Source organism: Cricetulus griseus (genome assembly GCF_003668045.3).
Source record: "Cricetulus griseus strain 17A/GY chromosome 1 unlocalized genomic scaffold, alternate assembly CriGri-PICRH-1.0 chr1_0, whole genome shotgun sequence".
NCBI classification, from domain to species: Eukaryota; Metazoa; Chordata; class Mammalia; order Rodentia; family Cricetidae; genus Cricetulus; species Cricetulus griseus.
In genome coordinates this window covers 215,776,593-215,799,161 of record NW_023276806.1, presented here as the reverse complement: position 1 = coordinate 215,799,161, position 22,569 = coordinate 215,776,593, and positions in this window count along the sequence as shown.

Here is a 22,569-nt window from a genome sequence, read left to right as displayed (position 1 = left end):
GAGGCCAGTGGTACTGAAAGTCATCAATGACCAATAACTCTTTATTCCTATTATTTGGTTATTGTTGGTGGTGATGGTGTTTTTAAGTGTGTATATGTTTCCCTTCTTTTAATTTTTCTGGTGTTAGATTATTTATTGTCTGTGTTTTCATGGGTATAATTAGCCTCATTTCTTGTACTTTTTTCTAGTACCTTTTTAGGGGTGGATTTGTAGAAAAATACTGTGTAAATTTAACTTAAACATGGACCATCTTATTTTCTCCATTTATGGTGATTGAAATTTTTCTGGATACAGTAGTCTTTGCTGGCATCTGTGGTCTCAAATGACTACCGCACTTTGGTCTACAGCACTTTGGTCTATAGCACTTTGGTCTCAGAATGTCCATTGAGAATTTGAATGTAATTCTAATAGGTCTGCCTTGGTATGTTACTTGTAATCTTCCCCTTGTAGCAGTTAATATTCTTTCTTTGTTCTGTATGCTTAGCATTTTGATTACTATTTTACAAGGGGAATTTCTTTTATTGTACAATCTATTTGGTGTTCTGTATGCTTTTTGTACCTTTATAGGTGTGTCCTCATTTAGGTTAGGAAAAAATTCTCTGATGTTGAAAATATGTTCTGGGCCTTTGAGATGGGTTTCTCCTTCCTCTATATGAAATAATCTTAGGTTTGTTATTTTTATAGTGTACCATATTTTCTAGATGTTTGTGTAAGGAATGTTCCTTGACCAATGTATTCATTTATTATACCATAGCTTCAATGCCAAAGATTCTCTTTCATTTCTTGTATTCTGTTGGTGAAGCTTGCCTCTATAGTTCCTCTTCAAATTCCTAAATTTCTGTTTCCAGAATTCCCTCAATTTGGGTTTTGTTTATTGATTCTATTTCCAATTTCAGATCTTGAACAGATTATTATTTCCTTACACTGTTTGTTTGTGTTTTCCTGGAATTCTTTTAGAGATTTATCCATTTCTTCAGTACTTAATTAAAGCTTGCTTCAGAATTGGCTCAAAATTATGGAAATGACTTTTCTTTTTCGAGTCTCAGGACTAACACTTGCTGAGACATTCAGTGAGTTTTTATGCTGTTTACACATCAGCTCTCATGTTTATGTATAGAATTATTAGAAGACAGTCAGAGAATGACTGTGAAGCACAACCTGTGGAATTTTTAAAAAGCCAGCTTTTCTTGTGTTTCTATTGGGCATCCTAATGATGTACTGTAGCAACCCAAACACTGGACTTAATGATAACAGCTTGGTTAGTGGTGAGCATCATTACTGTGAGAAACACCACAGTCTGCAGTGACATAAAGGGCACTGACATAAAGGTTTGGGAGTTAGCTATCAGCCGAGTCCAGGTTCTTACACCAAGTGGAAACCTGGATTTAGGCATGCTGCTTAGTTTAATTTCAATGCTTGAATGGTAAAATGGTGATTATTACAATGACATTTCTCAGGAATAGATTAGTTAGAAAACATTTTTTGTAACAATCTCTGGGGAGGATCAGGAAAGCATTGGAGGAGGGGAAAGAATATGATCAAAATATATTATATGAAAAATTTTGATGACAAAATGAACATTACAAGAATATTTGGCAAATCAGTTCTTCAAGACACTAACATAAATGTCTCAAACATCCTTTCAGTCATGCCTTGGCATCAAGTGAGAATGATTCCAGGATACAAAGGATAGCCCAAGTCAAGCTACAGATAGATGAGTATATAGATGTCTTCAAAAGAATGCGAGACTTCCTTCACACTGCAGCTCCTCCAGCTCATGAGAACTTCTGTGCAGCCTGGAAGGATCAGAGGTTTTGTGCCTGTGCTTCCAAAAGAAGGTGCATACAAGTTCATTCTTCTCTTTCTTTCATTCCAGAACTGAAAGTTAGAACAATGATTCATTTAATTCAGAGTAATGGTATCTAGTATACAGGATAAGATTGTTTTCTCATTGTGGCACACATTTATTTTATCAGCAGTAGCAGTAGTACTAATAGTGGTAATTTTTTATTAATTTTTAAAAATTTGTTATAACTTTATTCACAGAATTAGCAAAATGACTGCTAAAGAATCTTTCCATATTTTCTCTGTATAGGAGGAAATTCACCTAAGTATGTACAGAACTACTTACAAACAAGTCCGGGAAGAAATGAGTGGGGTTACAGTAGTGGAAGAGGAACAGTCAGGTGAGGTATTGTTCTCTCTCCTCAAGAAGAGAGCCATGTTGTGAGGCAGGGCCTGAGGCAAATGTGGCACTCTGATTATTTCAAGCCTCACTGGCATTGATGCCATCCAAACAACAGAACATTCTCTTATTTTTCTTAATAATAATTAGATAATATTATGTTTACATTTATTATACCATGCCACATTCCATTAGTCTTCAGGGTATGGTGAAATTGGAAAATGCCAATAATTAAATGTTTTCAATCACCTAAAATTCAACAAAAGCATCTTGTTCTTCCCCCTAATGCATTATTAGTAACTGGATTTAGAATTTTGTAGTTAGTGAGGGCAACCTTATTTACAGGAAGACATAATTGTAAACATATGATAAAGTACTGTGTTCTTGACAGCCTGGTGAATCAACTGGCAAATGGAAATTAAATAGATTTGACCAATTCAAATCACCAGAACTGGACCTAAATGAGAACAGTAGCTGTCATTTTACTCACTTTTCTCGTCAGGAATATAATTCAAGATGTGATATTAAGTTCCATGAATCAGAGCTTTCTCAGAACAGAGCAGAGAAGTTAGGAAAATCCAGTTCACGTAGCACTATTGATGATGTAAGAACCTTTACATTTCTGCTTTTGTCCTTTTCTACAATTGTATTTTAGAATTTCTATTCCAGTACATATATAAAACTTGATGACACTTTTTGGGTTGTCTGTTTGTTTCATTGTTGTTATCTGTGTGTGTCATTGAATATAAATGCCTGGATAGAATTATTTATAATTAGAGGCTACACGCTTAATTAGACTATTTGCTATTACAAAGAGTTCCATGTCCTTCAGTAAAGGTTTTGACTTATAATTTCCTCAGGATAGGTTTATAATGGAAATATCAGGAGAAAAATGTCAGATAAGTTTGTGTTGTTGGATTTCATAATGTAAATTACTTTCAGGTTAGGACCTAATGAAATTGATACATTTTGACATCTTTCCTTCTCCTTTACAAACACTTGGAGAAAAAAGGCAGGACTTCTTTTTAAAATGTGTACAGCACATAAGTGACTACTATCAGACATAAATATCTACTCAAAACATTACATAAACTCATGAAGTAGACAATTCTTAAAATCACATCCAAAATCAAAAATCCATATAAGAAAAATTAGAGACTCCCTACTAGAAATTGTATTGAATTGAATTCATAATGAACTTTTCAACAATTAAGAGACCTGAAGCAAGTGGTGGGGTGGGGAAAGGTGAGGGAGTGGGAGGAAGGGAGACAGGAGGAACTGGGATTGGTGGATAAAATGAAAAAGATGGTTTAAAAAAGAAAATTGTAAGGACAAATATGCTAAGGCAATGGTGGCACAAAGCTTGAGGGACTAACCAACAAATATCTGATTTGACTTAAGAACCAGAGATTATTATGGTCAAATATATAAGCATAAATTTGATCTTGTAGAAGAAATAGATGGTTCCTTAATGTATACAGTTTACCAAAGGCAAGTCATGAAGGGAAGCCAGAATATATCTCTAACAAGCAAGGAGATAGAATCAGGATTTAGAAAAATTCCACCACAAAAAGTTCCAGAGTAGATGAATTGACTTTTGACTTCTGCCAAACATTATTTTAAATGCTGATCTTTTTTAATTACTTAAAAAAATAGAATGAGTTACCATCTTTGAAATCTATTTTAGGAGGCCAGCATTTACCTGATTCTATAACCACACAAGGACAGAGCAATAACAACAAGGTAAGGGAGATTGTCCTAGATGAATATAGATACAAAATTCCTCAACAAAAATTGTCAACCCCAAAACCAACCTTTAAAATTATTCATAAAACCTAACGAGAGTCACATAAAAGATGTTAAAATATTTTAACATATTTCTAATCAATAAATGCACGATATCTCATTAGCAGAACAAGAGAAAATTCCCTATGTTCATCTCAGTAGGTGTAGAAGAGGAAGTTGAAAGCATATAATATCTGTCAAATAATGTAAGGGAGGAATGTACTACAACATGATGAAGGTCATTTAACAACACTATACCCTACATTAGACTATGGGTGAATAGATAAAGTTAATTTTCATCACTCTCATTCAGCAAAGTTTTACACACTAGAAAAAGCAATCAGGCATAAAAATAAATTATGGTACAGATTGCCAAAGAAAAATTTGTTTACATTGTTTTTAAATGATAAGAACACATCCAACACACACATAAAGAAAACATTAGAGTAAACTTAGACTTGAACATCTTTTCAATGATCATGTTAAAGTGCTTTTGAAAGAAATTAAAGAGACTAAAAGAAGATAAGATCTCCCACATTCCTGTATTAGAACAATCAATTTTGTTAAAATATCTATATTATTCAAGGTGATTCCTTCTGATATACTAATTACATTATTCACAGAACTAGAAAAAGGAATCTTATTAGTATGGTCACTACTAATAGAATATACCTAAGGTTATATTTTAGTTATTTCACATAGAAGTATCTAAACTTGTATATATAAATAGCATAATGGATTAAATACTGACCCCCCAAATTTAAGCCCTTAATGTGACCGAATTTGTGAACAGAGCTTTACAGTAGTAGTCAAATTAAGTTGAAGCAATACTTGATTAGAGTATACCATAAATTTAATATAATTCATGTGCTTAAAACTAAAAGGAGATGGAATAGAGCAGCCGAGAGAAGGTCATGTGACTATAGAGGCAGGAAGAGGGCAATCTAGCTTTAAGTTTGGGGCTGCAAAGGAAGGCAGACCTATCACTATCAAGAGGCAAATATATATATATATATATATATATATATATATATTATATAATATATTATCCAGTGATCCTTTTGAGACAGCTTGGGTCTGCTTTTTTCAGAAAGAAAGCCATTGGAGTTGTGAAAATGTCCATGGTCATTATTTGAAGCCATTCAAGCCAGAAGCTCATGTAAACAAAATAGACAGTACACCGTCACTGTCACTGCTTTTTACAAACACTGGGATACTTCAGTTTGTAATGGTGCTATATTGGCCTTTCACTGTGATATATTTATGTACACTTACATGGGAAGGAATCCACTTGCAACTTTAAATATCTGTTGTAGTATCTGAGTTGAGTGGCATTAACATTGGTATTATATTTTGATAATAAACTTTTATTCTATAGCTTTGTCATAGCAGGTGATAGATAGCAAATGATCTGATAAAAAAGAGTTCTGTTAAAATAGTCCTTTTGGGGAAAAAAGAGGTTAGTAATGGAGAATTTATGATTATATCTTGAGAAAATGTTAGTTAACAGATTGTATGTTAAATTTTCTGAAAAGTTCATGTTAAATATCTTTTTAAAAATCATCTGAAACATATAATCTTATTGAATATTTTTTGTATGAACACATAACCCCTTTATATTTTTTACTTATTTTGGGAATGTATTTTTGTTAGTTGTCTAGGTTAGACTATCAAGTCAAGAGCTTCATACATGGGTGTTGCCTTCCCACACCACCCTACTAGAAATGAGTTCAGGTTCAATGTATTCATCACAGATTGATAAATGATTTATTTCTAGAAGTAGAAATGAGTTGTTCTGTTTTATTAGGGCTAATTGAAACTGCAGGGTACATCTGCATATTAAAATTATATCAGAAAAAGTATGTCCAAGAACTTCTCAGACATACCAACCAAGAAAGGAATGTAACTCCCTCACTTGGAAGCCTTAACATGATAGACACTTAACACTGAGCTCTCATAGGCTTCCACCAAACTATCATGTGTTCCTTGGTCTGTACATAAAGGATGCACGGGAGAAGATTGGGAGAGACTCCCAGGCTAACTGTCCACCTGTTTACCCCTCTTGACCATAGGCTAAATACACTCTTTTCTGATGTATGACCCTGGTTTGGCCTTTGACATTCTAGCCAGAACATTTTCATTCTCAACCCTGATTCCAGCAGCTCCAGTAGGTGCTCTCTCCTGGCACTGGTATGGTTTGCTATCTTAACAAAACAGGCTCTTTACATATCACTTTGAAAGCATCTTGAACTCTGCTGCAACCTCTCTTGGTTTGTATTCTTCCTGGTATTCATGTATATAATACAGTCATACAGCTATATTGACTTGTGATGTGTGATATGAAAATTATTACTGATAAGTAACTTTGGAATATAAGACTCTTATTGTCTATAGCTAGGTTACCAAGGAGAATGAATTATGTGTCAAATTGGTGTCAATGAAATGATTTTATAGTTCAATCAATTCTAATATTGTGGAAAAACACAGAAGTATTCATTCATGTTTTTGGTACAGTTTACTCACAACACTGGGCTCCAGAGTAAAATCCTGCTTAGAAAAACCAAAACAACATGCGTATAACTGAGCAATATGAAAAAATGGGAACTCCAAATACATGAATGGAACTCAGAAGAGCATTAGGAGATAAATGACTTTAATTCAGGTACAATGTGTAGGATAAGTAGAATTTTTTTTTCTATTGTTTGCCATATTGAAGGTAAATCTATACTAGTTGCATGGAAACAAAGCCTCAAGTCCAGTGTAAATTTAGAACTAGAATTGGTTTTGGAGAAGCAATTAATGTCTTAGCCCCCCAGGAAATACTATTTCTCCTGCTCTCAGCTATCTTTAGTGTTCTGTAGTTCTTTGTCTGGGGTTCGGGTCTTCTGAGCTTTCCCTATTCCATGTTAGCATTTTTATTAGGGCCATCTTTGTCAAGATCTTGTTTAGGTCCCCATGTTGGTGGAATTTTATGGGTGAGAGGAGGGGTTAGGTAGAGTATTTAGCATGCAGACAAGAAGCCTTAAGTTTCATTCCTAAAACTCATGTAAAATAGACTGGGTGAGGTGACATACTCTTATATAGAATCCCAGCACTGGGGAAGTAGATATATGGACAACTAGAGGGTCACTGCTTGGCCACACTAGCCTAATAGGCAAGCTCAAAGTTATTTAAAGACTTTTTCTTCACAAAAACAAGGTAGGCAATGTTCTGAAAAATGACCCAAGACTGACTTCTGACGTGTATATGCACACGCACACACCCATGTATCCTTGTGCAACCTAATTAGGAACATGCACACACATTTAAAAATAAACTAAGCATATTATATTTCCTTTAGTATTCTATGGTAGCCTATTGCTATATCAGGAAACCATATTTTCTGCCCTGTTTTCAAGAGTTTAAGATAGCAAGCCATGTATAAATTCATTGGATGGATGGTGCATTTGTTCATTCATTCTTGAGGCTTTGAGCCTTAGCATGATGCCCAGTACCTTCCAACCTACTTTACTGCTCTCCAGGGTGAGTCCATGAATGATCTCAACTGATTTTCTCAATATTTTTTTCTTTTATAGATCCATTTTAATAGATCCATCTCACTTGATTCTCATCATTCTTTTTATTACTTGGGATTTTGTAATGTATCATGATATATAGTATATTTTTATGCATATTACTTTAGGAGACACATAATTTGTATATTTATAGATTATCATACAACATTTCAGTATGAAATTCCTTGAAAAAGGCAGATTGATTGACTAAAATCTTTTTTTGTTTTTGTATGTTTTTGTTTTTGAGACAGGGTTTCTGTATGGCTTTGGAGGCTGTCCTGGAACTAGCTCTTGTAGACCAGGCTGGTCTCGAACTGACAGAGAGCCACCTGCTTCTGCCTCCTGAGTGCTGGTATTAAAGGTGTGTACCACCACCGCCCGGCTGACTAAAATCTTATGATTTCAGGAATTTGGAAATTTTCATGTCAAGAGTCACAATTATCTTGGTCTATTTTAGTCCCTGCAATAAGTCAATGATCACTCACTACTACCCTGACTGAAAATCCTTTCTCTGTCAATTGAAACTTTTGGAGTATATTTGCAGCAAACTACTGCTTTCCTTAACGCTCTGAGCTGAGAATGTTTTATGATAGCATCTGCCTCACTCTGTTGTAAGCGGCATACCTGATCCCCTCTCCCAATGCATTTCACAAATACTCTGATTTATGACTCCATTTTCATCTGTGACTGTAAAGATAATGTAACCTCTTCACAGAAGAATGTGTCATTCAATCAGGGTTCGGGGCTCAAAATAATCTATCTTGTATTGTCTTTGGAGCAGGAACTGTTCTATATCAACATATAAAAATTGTAGTGGTCAGATCAGAATGATCAGCATCCCATCATCTTATTTTCACAACTTTCCCCAAGTCATGTCAGCCTTTGTCTTGTAACACTGCCACAATACCATTCAATCGTCTCTCAGCATGGCAGCTGAAGTGACTCTTCACCACACAGACACCTGGTTGCCATTCATTTTCTCTACATCTCTAAACAAAAGTGACCAGAATTTTTGATATGACTACACTAGTATTGAATGATCTAAATGTTTTATGCTTAATGTAAATTTTCCCCTCCATATATGGGGTTCCACTCACAGTGGCTTCCTATGTGTTCTGCAAATGTACACATGCTAGCCACTAGGGTAAGATGTGTTTGGGGAAAGAAGTTCTTTCATGGTTATTTCTTTCAACTACCTCCCCAACACACAGATCATGGTAATAGTGGGTTTTCCATAAATGCTTGTGGGGAAAATATACTTGGCATGGTAAGTAACAAATCATTTTGGTGCCAGGCCACAGTGTCATATATTCAAGGTCAAGAAGCTCTTCTCTCAGTGTGTCCTATGAGCAGACAGTAGTCTTGTTGTAAAATACAAATGAACACAAAACCTGCTGGTTGTTAAATATTTAAATCAGAGCTGCTTTGGGGTGCGTGATTTGAATCAAGGCATTAACTGAAGTATTTACTCTCTCAAGGAGTTAGAACAGTACCTAGGATCCCTCTTGAACTCCACTGTTTATATTTAAATTTTCATGTTAGTTCTGTTCATAATCTCTAGGTCAAACATTAGTCTCATCATCCTGCACTGAATTTGGTTTTATAATGCTTCCCATGTACATTGTCATTGAGTTATTTTTAAATATTTGATAATATTTGTATTTCTGGGATATTTGTAATTTAATACACATAAATTTCAAGTCAATACAATGTTTGGAAACATTGCCTTGTCAATTTTCATGTAATTAATGTTAGCTATATGATGTTTTATTTTTAGTTTTTTTAAATTAAAAGCAATCTTATTTTATATACCAATTCCAGTTCCCTCTCCCTCCCATACTCTCATTCCCCCCAGGAACCCCCCATCCCACTTCCCCATTAGACTCCCCAGGAAGGGTGAGGCCTGGAATGGGGGACCATCAAAGTCTGTCACATCATTTGGGACAGGACCTAGGCCCTCCCCCATATATCTGCGCTGAGAGAGTATCCCTAAATAGGGAATGGGCTCCAAAAGTCGATTCATGTACTATGAATAAATACTGGTTCCACTGCCAGAGGCCCCATGTACTGCCCAGGCTCCCTGACACCCACTTTCTGGGGGCCTGGTTTGGTCCTATGCTGGTTCTCCAGCTGTCAGACTGGAGTCATTGAGTTCCCACTTGCTCAGGTCAGCTGTTTCTGTAGGTTTACCCAGCATTGTCTTGCTCATCACCCCCAGCCCCCTCTCTACAAATGGATTCTAGGAGTTTGGCTCAGTGCTTAGCTGTGAATCTCTGCTTCTGCTTCCATCACCTAAAGCATGAAGGCTCTATGATGGCATTTAAGGTAGTCATCAATCTCATTATAGGGGAAGGATGTTTAAGGTAGCCTCTCTACTACTGTTTAGATTCTTAGTTAGGGTCATCCTTGTAGATTCCTGGAGATTTCCCTATGGCCAGGTTTCTCCATAAGTCCATAAATGGTTCCCTTTTTTGAGATATCTCTTTCCTTGCTTTCCTTATATATAGGTTGGTTATCATTTGCTATATGTCTAATATTCACCTATGAGGGAGTACATATCATGTTTTTCATTCTGAGTCTTGGTTACCTCACTCAGGATAGTTTCTTCTAGTTCCATTCGTTTGCCTGTAAATTTCAAGATTTCATTGTGCTTTTTCCACTGAGTAGTACTCCACTTTGTAAATGTACCACATTTTCTTTATCCATTATTTGGTTGAGGGATATCTAGGTTACTTCTAGGTTCTGACTATTACAAATAATGCTGCTGTGAACATAGTTGAACAGATGTCCTTGTGGTATGAATGTGCATCCTTTGGGTATATGTCTAATAGGAGAATTGTTGGATTTTGTGGTAGACTGACTCCCATTTTTCTGAAAAACTGCCATACTGATTTCCAAATCAGTATGTACATATTTTCATTCCCGCCAGCAATGGAGGAGTGTTCCCCTTTCTCCACATCCTCTCCAGCATAAGCTGTCATTGGTGGTTTTGATTTTAGCAAATCTGACAGGTGTAAGATGGTATCTCAGAGTTGTTTTGATTTGCATTTCACTGATGGCTAAGGATGTTGAGTCATTCCTTAGGTGCCTTTTGACCATTTGAGATTCCTGTATTGAGAATTCTCTATTTGGATCTGTACCCCATTTGTGTGACCTTTTAAATGTAAGTTTTATAACACTAAACATTTCTGCCAGGTTCTGGTGTTGCCCTTATAGCATGTGTAGCTCACTGGTCTGACAAGCAGCTCCCAGTAAAGTAGAGCCCCAAAGAGATGCAGACTCTTTGAATTCTGAAAAGCAGACTGGGTTGTGCTTCTATACTACTGACCTTCTCTGTGAACAGAGCCCTCATTGTCTAGGTTGGGTGAAGCACAATTTCCTTTGCTTGAAGACTTTATGCCCTCCATCAGCTACCACTGACTCAGGGATAAATATATTGGGCATGGTACTCACTAACACCCCCTTCCCATTGCTTCTTTTGCTCCAAATATGAGACATGATATCTTTTATTGTTAATATTAAGATCTAAGCAATCTCTTCTCATTTGTTTTCCCAAGCCTGTTGGAGACATCACACATTACCATGCCATTAAATTCCTTTTCTAGATGATGTGGAAAGGCTATGTTCATTTTCTCATGCTCTGGCTCTGTCTCTCCCTCTCCCTATCTCTCCCAAATTGAACACGACCTGAATATTTTGCATGTTTTAAAATTGTCTCATATTTCAAATCATACTTTGAATACTTTGTTATGCCTACCATAATTTATCATTATATAATAAATTGCATTGATTTTATTATAAAATAAATTATTTGCTGTATTATGGATATTTAAAACTTATATCCCTTCCTAACCTTTTCAAAACTGGCTGCTTTGAGTTCCTTTGGGAGTATCACTATGGAAGTGTTGTCCCAAGCATAAGCTCCTCCTCCTTGCTGTCCCTTGACTATGGTGTGTTTAATGACATTCAAGTGCACCAGTGAAAGGTCCCATATTTCATCTTGTACCTCAAACAGAATGAAGTCACCTCTTCTTTTCCTCTTCTGACACTTAGTTAGGCTCCTTCCTTGGGACTCCTTGCTGTGGGATGCAATGCATCTCCATTTTCTGAGATCTATTAGTATAATTCCTCTTAAATTTCTCATGTTTAAGTGTCATTTCTGTTGTCACACTGAGGGGAATTTATCATTTATAATAAATCAATCAGTTATTTATGTTATATTATGTTACATTATGTTATGATATGTGTAATAATGTAAAATATAAAACACCATACAAGATGTAATATAATAATATTTTATTGTATGGAACTGTATCCCATTATGTCCTTATTATAACAAATTGTACCTTATTTATCCTTTCTAGCATTTATTTTAATTTCTCTATAATATAACATTATGAATATGCATTTCAGTGTGCAAGTATATGTGCATATTTCATTTGTATATATAATTAGATTTGGAATATTATTTTGCAGGTCATTAGCTTATATTACTGCAAGTTTTTATAGTTAGTATGCCAATTTTTATTCTCTCTAGAGGCAGCGAGAGAGCTCCAGTTCTTTCACTGCCTTTGTAACAGTTGGTATTTGACCTACAGTCTGATGTGAATGTGTGAAGATAGAGCAACATCACATTTTCACACAGCATCAATTCAGGATTTATGTCTCTCGCAGTGTCAATTTCGACATTTTTAATTTGTTCCTGGTGAATTGCCCTGCATGCAGAATCCAACACCCACCATTTTAAATCCATTTTGTTGGTTTATTTTCTTTATTTTCATTGGTGTACATTTTCTGTGTACAGTGATATATTCTGTAAGACATTTTCATGTAAGTGTATTTCTTGCTGTGTCATAGCCATTGCTATGAGTACTGCAATTGCTCTTCCCCCACTGCTTCTTGTTTCCCAAACAGCCCTGCTTGTTTTCCAAATGACAAAGAAAATATATCCAGGGTACATGTGTGAATGAAATGTACATTATTTGTCTTTCCAAATCTAGATTATTCCACTAATATGATGAAGTTCAGTCACAGGTATTTTCCTGCAAACAACACAATTTTGTTCTTTTTATGGCTAAATGCATTTACACACAACACACACACACACACACACACACACACACACACACACACACACACACACACACACACACCACATTTCCTTAATCAATTTATCTGTTTATAGACAGCTGGGTTGATCACATAACTTGGCCAATGTAATATTGCTGTAGTACATAGATATACAAGTATTTCTGTGCATGGATACTTGGATAACTCTGTACTGGCTTAGATTAATTTGTGTATATTTCCAGGAAGAGTATATCTGGATAATTGTGTACATATATTGCTTGTAAGTAAATGAAAATAAAACATATCTTTTCCTTGCTTATATTGATTAATATATAATTTATTTTTCTGAAGCTAGTATGAATAGGGTTGTTTTCTTAATTTCTTTCTGTTTGTTATAGATGGATAGGAAAATTACTGACCTTTGGTGTTCAAAATAGGAGAGAGAAATGTAGTAATTATATTATAATCTTAATCATTAAAAAGGGGGTTCCTGGAAAAATAGTGTAATCATTGGAAATAAACTACAAAATCTGAATTTCAACGAAAGAAATTTTAAAAAGGAAAAATGTTTACTGATGGAATTTTCTGGGGTCTTTTAAATGTAAAATTTGGCTTCTTCATTTCTTATTTTTATTCCTGTTACTTTATTCTTCTTTCTTATTGCTATAACTTTCTAGGATTCATCTCATTTTAGAGGAAATGCTTAGAGATTTTTCTCATCTAGTGTGATATTGGTTATAACTTTCTAATCTATTATTTTTTATTATTTTGTATATATTACATCCAATTCTACTTTCAGTTCTCCTCCTTATCGTCATCTTCATTGTTCTTATTCGCCTCCTCTTCCCCCTCCTCCTCCTTCTTCTCTTTCTTCTTCTTCTTCTTCTTCTTCTTCTTCTTCTTCTTCTTCTTCTTCTTCTTCTTCTTCTTCTTCTTCTTCTTCTTCTTCTTCTTCTTCTTCTTCTTCTTCGTCGTCGTCGTCGTCGTCGTCGTCTCTCCTCCTCCTCTCCTCCTCCTTCTCCTCCTCCTCCTCCTCCTCCTCCTCCTCCTCCTCCTCCTTCTTCTTGGAACTTTGTCTAAAGCCTTTACTGCATATATTGAAATGATTATGATTCATGCCTTACACATTTTCATTTATTGCTTTGCACCTGTTAAATCACATTTGCATCTCTGGAATTGGATGTACTTGGGCACAGTGAATGATATTTTTTGTTGTATTATTTAACTTGATGGCAAGTATTTTATCTTTATCATGGAGATTGACACTTTTTTCTTGAAGTTGTTTATCAATTCATCAGTTTGATGAGTTCTTTCATGAAGTTTTAAAGTTCTATATCCTCTTAACTTGATTTTGTGGGCAATACCATATGAGTTTAGAAAACTTTGTCTCTATTGCTTCACCAATTCTAGGAAAAGATGATAATTCAGGAACATGTATGTTAACTGGACCCCAGGAATCCTATTAGTCGGACTGCAAGTTTGCTCAGTGATGAGTACAGTGTTATGTTTTCTGAGACTCTCAGCTCCCCTCCTTTGTTAACTGCTACTTCATATGTCATGCAATGTCTCTCTCTGTCTCTCCCCACTGATCTCTACATTTCTTAGTACTGAAAGAATTATGGACAGTTTCTTAGCTGTCTCTTTATCTTAAGTCTCTATTCCTCCCTCTTTCTGCATGTGCTGCCTAATATTCCTTTGAGGGGTATGCTTTTCATGATGAAGTCGCTCTTTTTTACTCTAGTCCACTTTCTAACATTTTTTTTTTCTTTGCTGATGAAGCTTCAGCATTTTTCCACCAGCACCCACCTCATAGGATGCCTATTTTCTAGGTATTTCAAGATTTCCTGTGAAGATTTGGAAAGTCCTGTGCTATCCACCATCTCACAGACCTAGAAATTCCTTATCAGAACATTTGAAATATATTCAACACTTTTCTGATGGCTCCAATATCTTGAACACCTTAATTCCCTGATCATCTATATCTAAAAGTGGAGTATGTTTTCATGAGACATGCCTAAGATTATTTAAAACAGCTGGCATTCATTTAAAATTGTGTGGGCATTTATTTCACTTTCTGGGTGACTTCTTTCACACTTGTGATACTTTCATTGGGAATTATAAACTACCTGACATGTAGAGACTTTTTTCTATTTTTCTATATTTGTTTTTTAGAATTTCATGCATGTACACAGGAAACATATATCCCTCCAATTTCTTCTTCCAAATCTCCTCTCTTTTTCTTTCCTTTCAACTTGTCCCATTCCCAAATTCATATCTTTTTAATATATATAACCCACTAGTCCAGTTATTGCTATGTATATGTGCACAGATGTGGGACCACACTGGAGCATGGCAAACATAACCTAAAGTTAGAGTGATTTTCCTTTGGTGAGCAGTGCTGTTCACTGTTTTCTTTATGGAAATGACATGGCTATCATTACCATTAAATCATGATGGCAGTCACCTGCACAAGACCTAAATAGAGATTTTTAAAGTTCATTTATCCTCTGTGTCTTTCACACCATGTACCTTGATCCCAATCATTCCCTTGTCCCTTTGCATCCACCCTCTGTCTCTGCCCCCCTCCAAATAAAACATCATTCAAGAGAAAAATATAAAAGAGAGAAAAATGAAAACTCCTCATTCTGTAAGCTGCAGCACTACAGAGTGAGTCATGCTGTAAACACCTTTGTCCATAAAGCTTTACATGCAGTGTTCATTGCAGAGTCATTGGTCTGTTCCAAAGCCACTGGTTTCTGCTCCACTATCAAAACTGGACCCTTACCAGGACTCTTCCTGGATATCCTGTTGTCGCTCTGTGTTGTGGAGATCCTGCAGCTTTGGGACTGCTGGTCAGGTACATGGGGCAGGCCAATTCGTTGCGCTGCATTTGGGCCTAGGCATCTGTAAGGTTTTTTATTGTTGTTTATTTGTTTGCTTAATTTGTGTTCAAGCCACCCATTTCCATATTTTGATTTTTTTATGGACAATTCTTTAATTTTTGACATTGCTGAATAATAATATTATGGAATATTGATTCAGTCCTCTTGTTCTCCTCCCCTCTCACCTTCTCCCCTTCCCATCTCCTTCCTCTCCACTCCCCCCCACTCCCACTTTGGTCAGAGGTTCTTGTATCCGTCCCCTTTTTCGAGGGACTATTCAATCTTCTCTTGGGTTCCTCCTTGTTTCCTAGATCTTAGGGCGGTTTGGATTGTAGACTGGCAATCCTTTGCTCTATGTCTAAAATCATATGAGTGAGTACATACCATGTTTATCTTTGAGTGATTGGGTTACTTCACTCAGAATGGTTTCTTCTAGTTCCATCCATTTTCCTGCAAATTTCAAGATTCCATTGTTTTTTTTTTTTCTGTTGAGTAGTACTCCATTGTGTATATGTACCATATTTTCTCTATCCATTCTTTAACCGAGACAGGGAGGAATAGAGGAGGGCAAGAAAGGAGATGCCTTGATACAGGAAGACAGTTCAAATTTGGAGAGAGATCTGGCACAGGGAAAATGTTAGGGGTTTCACAGGGATGACCCCAACTAAGAAGCCAGGCAGTGGTGGAGAGGATGCCATTGATGCCCTTCCCCTATAATGAGATTGATGCCTACCTTGGTTACCATTCCTAGAGCCTTCACCCAGTAGCTGTTCGAAGCAGAAGCAGGCACCCACACCTAAACACTAAACCATATTCCCGGAATCCAGTTGTGGAGAGGGAGGAGGGATGAGCAAAAGAGCCACGGTGGGCTGGAGAAACCCACAGAAACAGAGGACCTAACCTACTGATAGCATGGAGACCCTAGTCATAAAGCTGGGGAAACAGCATGGGACCAAACCAAGCTCTTTGTATGGGGGTGCCAGCTAGGAGGCCAAGACAGTCTATGGGACCTCTAACAGTGGAGCCAGTCTTTATCCCTAGACCACAAATGGACTTTGGGAGCCCATTCCCAGATACAGCAAGGAAGGCCTAGGCCCTCCCCCAAATGATATGATGGACTTTGAAGGGCCCCCATTGAGGTCTTCACTATCTCTGGGGAGGAGTTGGGAGGTGGGTTTGGGGAGTTGGTGGGGAATATTGGAGGATGAGAGGGCAAGGGAATGCGGGTATGGATATGTAAATATGAGTAGTAATTAAAAACTAAACAATAATATTGACTCAGGTATGAAAATATTCAGTTTTAGTTCCTTTACTGTCATTCCATTGACTTTTTTTTAGCAAATTTGAATATTTTTAGAAAAGCTAGTTGTTCCTTTCTACTATAGATTTGATTTATGTCATAACTTTGCTCTTTGTCATAATGGGTGTGACATTCTTAGTTATGACATGTATCAATGTTTGCATTGGTCATTTTGTAGTTGGAAGGCATTTCACTATTTCTGTAGGAGGACATATTTCTATCAGGGTTAGGAAATGATGATTAGCATGTTTCAGGAGTGAATCTACCACATATTTATCATCAATACATTTTTACAACCCAATGAAAGACATAAAGCTTGTATCACAGCAAAACGCTCATGTCATATAATACTAGGAGTTAAGTTTCAACATATGCAATTCGAGGCTAACAAAATTCAGAACACAGCACAGATGTGTGAGTTTATACATATGATAGTAATGTAAAAGTGCAAATCGCATTAGACATATATTTGTACAACTTGTTTTGAAAATCATGTGTAAATGCTCCCTTTCCATGTTATAATGCATACACATATGTATGTACAGCTACATATCTGTATTGTAATTTTCTAAAGTATGTCAAAAGTGTTCTTGTGATCCATGACTTTATCCCATTAACTTAGCCACTTGTTCCTTATAATTTATTATTCATACTTAGTTAATTTTCACCACAACTTGGAACTGTTTCCAGGAGGAATGTCTATTTGCACCTTGATGTTAAGCTCTAAAGTGAGAATTTACATATATATGACTCATAAAACATTGCTATGTTTGATTAAATTTATTAGTGTATTATAAGATTGAGTTCCAAAAACTCTACCTGCATTCTATTCAGAAGCTTGACAAAGCCACAGATTTCTTAGTCTACTTCTTTTGGGTTTTGGTAAATGCTCATAGTTACAAAGATGTTTCCTTTAGGGAAAGTTGCTTGAAAGTCAATCTGTTCTTACTGCTTTCATGATGCTGAATCTCCTCTCTCATTTTAGATGGAGGTTGTTTAGTCATGCTCTTCTTTAAGTTAGGCATGGTGGTACACACATTGCCTATAAAGCCAGATTGGAGAGACTGAGGCAGAAGGATGGCTGCAAGTTTGAAGCCAGGCTACACTACTCAGTGAGTTCAAGGGTTTATCTTGGCAATCATTATAGCAATATGGTTGCAAATTTGATTCTAATATTTTTTTTCTGTTGCACACATTTTAAAAAATAATTAAAACAATCTTGTTTTACATACTAATCCCAAATCCCTCTCTCTCTCTTGTCCTCCCACTCATCCCCTCCCCATATTTCCACCCCATCCACTCCTCAGAGAAGGGTGAGGCCTCCCATGGGGAATCTGTCATATGATTTGTAATCTCTCACTGTCCTTATTTCCTTTTTGCAAACATTTTGATCCTTTACATTAAAAGCAGACACAATGAAATGATGATTTTAAATTTATTTGATCTACATAACTTCATATTTTATAACTAAACATGGAATGGTGTTACCTAATTTGATGTTATCAAAGTCTGTCATATCATTTGAGGCAGGACCAAGACCCTCTCCCTTGCATCTAGCTGGGCAAAGTATCCCTCCACAGAGTTCATAGGCAAATGGATGGACCTAGAAGAAACAATCCTATGTGAGGTAGCCCAGACCCAGAAAGACAATCACTGGGTATACTCACTCATAAGTGGATATTAGACATAGAACAAAGAACAACCTGCCTACCCCAGAGAAGCTAGAAATCAAGGATAACTCTAAAAGAGATATACTTAAACACCCTTCCCACAGGAAGGGGGAATAGACAAGATCTCCGGAGTAAACTGAGACCATGGTGAAGGGGGAGGGTAGTAGGAGAGTAGTGAAGGGAGATGAGAACATGAAGGACTGGGAAGATCAAGTTGGGAGAATGACAGAGGGAGAACAAGGAAAGAGATATGGGGAGCTGTTATGGGATTAACAATTCTAACAATTATTACACAGAATGACTAGTCATTCTACATTTGGATTTACCTATTTACATTTCTCTGTTCACTTAACTGCTTTAGTTTTCACTATTTCTCATAACTCTTGGAGATTTTGGACTGAACAATGAAAATAATATGTCCATCACTGGCTTAGAGTCAGATCTTGGTTTGAACCCCACTCTCTTGGTCATTCTGATAAAGTTTTTCTCAATAGCTAACTTATTTTATTGGCTTACCATTTTAGAATTAATTTGCCAACTATATTTAATATTATCCTTTACTATCTAAGAATAGGGAAGAATATTGCGATTATATAAGCTGTTGACATGATGAAGAGGCATTTATATGTTGTACAAAATGGGCCAATTATTAATATTAAATATTGAAAAACATTAAAAGCATAATTATTTTATTATATTTGCTAGGTTCTGCAAATATTTAGATAAAGTGTTCAATGTTTTATCTAAAGTACTACCTATTTTTAGATAATTTAAAAATTTTGTCCCAAGAGCACTTTATTAGATAATGATTTGTTCTCATTATTAAACACATAACTTCCTGAGAATGTGTTCATTATTGAATCTTTTTTGTTTGACATTATAAATTTAGTAATTTATTATTTTCAGACTCGGTGTATTATAATGCCCTTTTACTAAAGAAATACATTGCCTTAATTAAAATACTTCATAAAATTCTGAAATGCTAAAAGAATTTTTCAAAAAGTGATTAAGTCTTTGTGTGTATGGTGATTTCCTTAGGAGGTCACTGATTTGAGGTCAATTAATGAGACTATCTTGACTTTACAACTATTTTCTTCATTAGAATGGTCTCATGGGAGTAAATAGAAAGAGCAAAAATAAGGGTCAATGACCTATTTGTATCAGTATTAATTTTAGACAACCTTTGAAAATTTAAATATATTATGTGTGAATATTGTATCCCTTAATTTATACAAGGATGCAAATGAGCTTGCTAAGTTGTACTGTACACATGTAAGTCCTTTGATGATAGCCAGTGAAATAGGTTGAATATGATATTCAGGACATTAGAAATCCTGTTTTTCTTTCATACCTTTAATTGTTCATATGAAATCATAGCTGTCCAGACTGTCTGTCCTGCTGTTTACTGTTTCTTCAGTGCCTAGTGTACCACTTTACCTACCACAGGCATGTAATTAAGAGTGGCAATAATGTGGTAGTATTGAAGAGTAAATCAATTAGCCAAGACTGTTCCTCAACATCTGCAGAATTTAAATGATTTCATTTAATTCCCATAATGATGCTTCAATAATTGCTGTTATTTCCATTAGGCAGTGGAAATATACGAGTATCTCTTGAAAATTACAAGTTGTCAAGTTATTCTTTTAAGTAAAATAAACCATTTACTACTATACATGTGATTACTTAAAGGAGTTGCTAACATTTTAGTATGCTTACTATGTCTTAAAAACTGTTCTGTTTTTATCATCAAACTTCTTATCAGGTCTACAACAGACACTATTCTCTCCAATGAATTTTCAGAGATTATGTGCATAGATATCTGTGGAATCATATATATATATATATATATATATATATATATATATATAGATAGATAGATAGATAGATAGATAGATAGATAGATAGATAGATAGTTATGGGTTGTATTTTTTAAACAGAATAATGGATTTCTCTTTAGATAAAACATACAAAGCTTATCAGAAACCTAAAATGGTCCCAAAGAACATGAAAGAGAGGGGAGAAAAACAAATAATTGCTTGCTTGAAATAGAATGATTTACTAAAACTTAGGTAACACCATTCCATGTTTAGTTATAATATGTGACATTATGTAGATCAAATGAGTTTAAAAGTCATTATGACATTGTGTGTGCTTTTAATGTAATGGATCATACTAAAATGTCTGCAAAAAGGAAGTAAGGACAGCAAGAAATTGCAAAGTTTTGCACAAATATTTTTGAATAAGTGACATAAAATTTTAGAGGATCTTATGAGATTACAAAGTAAATATTATAAGACTTTTTGAGGGCTTTCATTGAAGTGAATTTTTGTTTTATCTTTGAACATTATAGTTTAATTTCAAGCTATTTCAAATTCCTTAGCAAACACTGCAAAGATGATCTTATTTATATTTTCCTCAATTTCTACATATTAAATTGTGTAGTTGTATTTAATTCTTTATTTTGTCTCAATATGTGGTCTGTGACTTAAATGTGATGATATTTATAGTTAACTTTAATCTGCATATCCTGATGTCTAAAATTTATGAGTTTTTTTTCAAATTTTCATTGGTAGTTCTTTATTTACTTCTATTATTTCTTTTATTTCTTTTATATTCCGGGTGCAGCTTCTCTTCTCTTCTCTCCTCCCAGTCCATCTCTCATTTACCTCTTTGTTTGCTGGTTGTTCATATTTCTTCTTTTGAAATTTTTCCAGTTCCTTTGTCCACAAAATATTAGATTACTTACATTTTAGGTATTTTTTCTTCAGTTCCTTTTGATTCTTGATAGTAATTACCTGTCAGATAGATAATTAGCAAAAATGAATCCCCCTTCTATAGGTTAGCTCCTCACACTGTAGATTGGTCCTGTTATGTGCAGAAGATTTTTAATTTCATGTACTCACAAAGGTTGGTGTGGGGTATTAGTTTCCATGCTACTAAGCCCTTTTCAGATAGTCCTTGCCTATAACTATAATTTGAAATGCATTTCTTTGTTTTTCTCTGACACATTTAGATTTCTTTTTAGACCAAGGCATTATTTTTTATTAGAAACAAGCTTCTTTTACATGTCAATCCCAGTTCCCTCCCCTCCTCCCCTGCCCCCCCAACCCAAACCCTTGCTGCTCACCAGGGAGGACCAGGCCTTCCATGAGGGATCTTCAAAGTCTGTCACATCATTTGGAGCAAGACCTAGACCCTCCTTTTTGTGTCTAGGCTGAGAGAGTATCCCTCTACGTAGAGTGGGCTCCCAAAGTCCATTCGTGTGCTAGGGATAAATACTGATTGACTACCAGAGGTTCTGTTTTACATGAAGGCCTTTGACCCATTTGGAATTGATTTCTGTGCAGGGGAAAGATATGCATCTAAGTTTCATCCTTCTACCTGTTGATAGTTTTTCTGAGACTGTTTACTGAAGAGACAGTTCTTTTTCATTTCAATCCATGTTTTTTTTTATACCTGTCAAAAATGTAATGAAGGCTGCAGATGAGGGAGCTGAGTTCTGTTTCCTCTTTTAAATTCCTTGGTTTATGTGTCTGCTTTTGAATCAATGGTAGATTTAATGTTTAAGGTTTTTTTTTTTTTTTTTTTTTTGGTTTTTTGAGACAGGGTTTCTCTTTGTAGCTTTGGAGCCTACATGGCCCTCACTCTGCACACCGGGCTGGCCTCGAACTCACAGAGATCTGCCTGCCTCTGCTTCCCGGTACTGGGATTAAAGACATGCGCCACCAATGCACGGCTTAATGTTTAAGTTTTAAAGCTATATTCTGTAGCATAATTTGGAACTAGGTGTTATAATAGCTCTGTCATGGATCTTTCTACTTAGGACAGGTTTTGTTCTTTGTCCTTCCATTTAAATTCTAAGATTTTTTCTTATTTCTATAAAGAATGTTACTGGAATTTTGAGGTGATACATTATTTATGATTTATTTAAGCTGGCCTGAGGATTCAGAAAACAAAGTCAGTCACAAACCATAAAAACCAGGCACACACCTTTAATCCCAGCAGCCAGAAGCTAGGAGGTGATGGTACATACCTTCAATCCTAGGACTCAGGATTAATAGGTAGGCAGATCTCTGTGAGTCCTAGGCCACTGAGATCTACACAAAGTTGAATAAGACTAAAA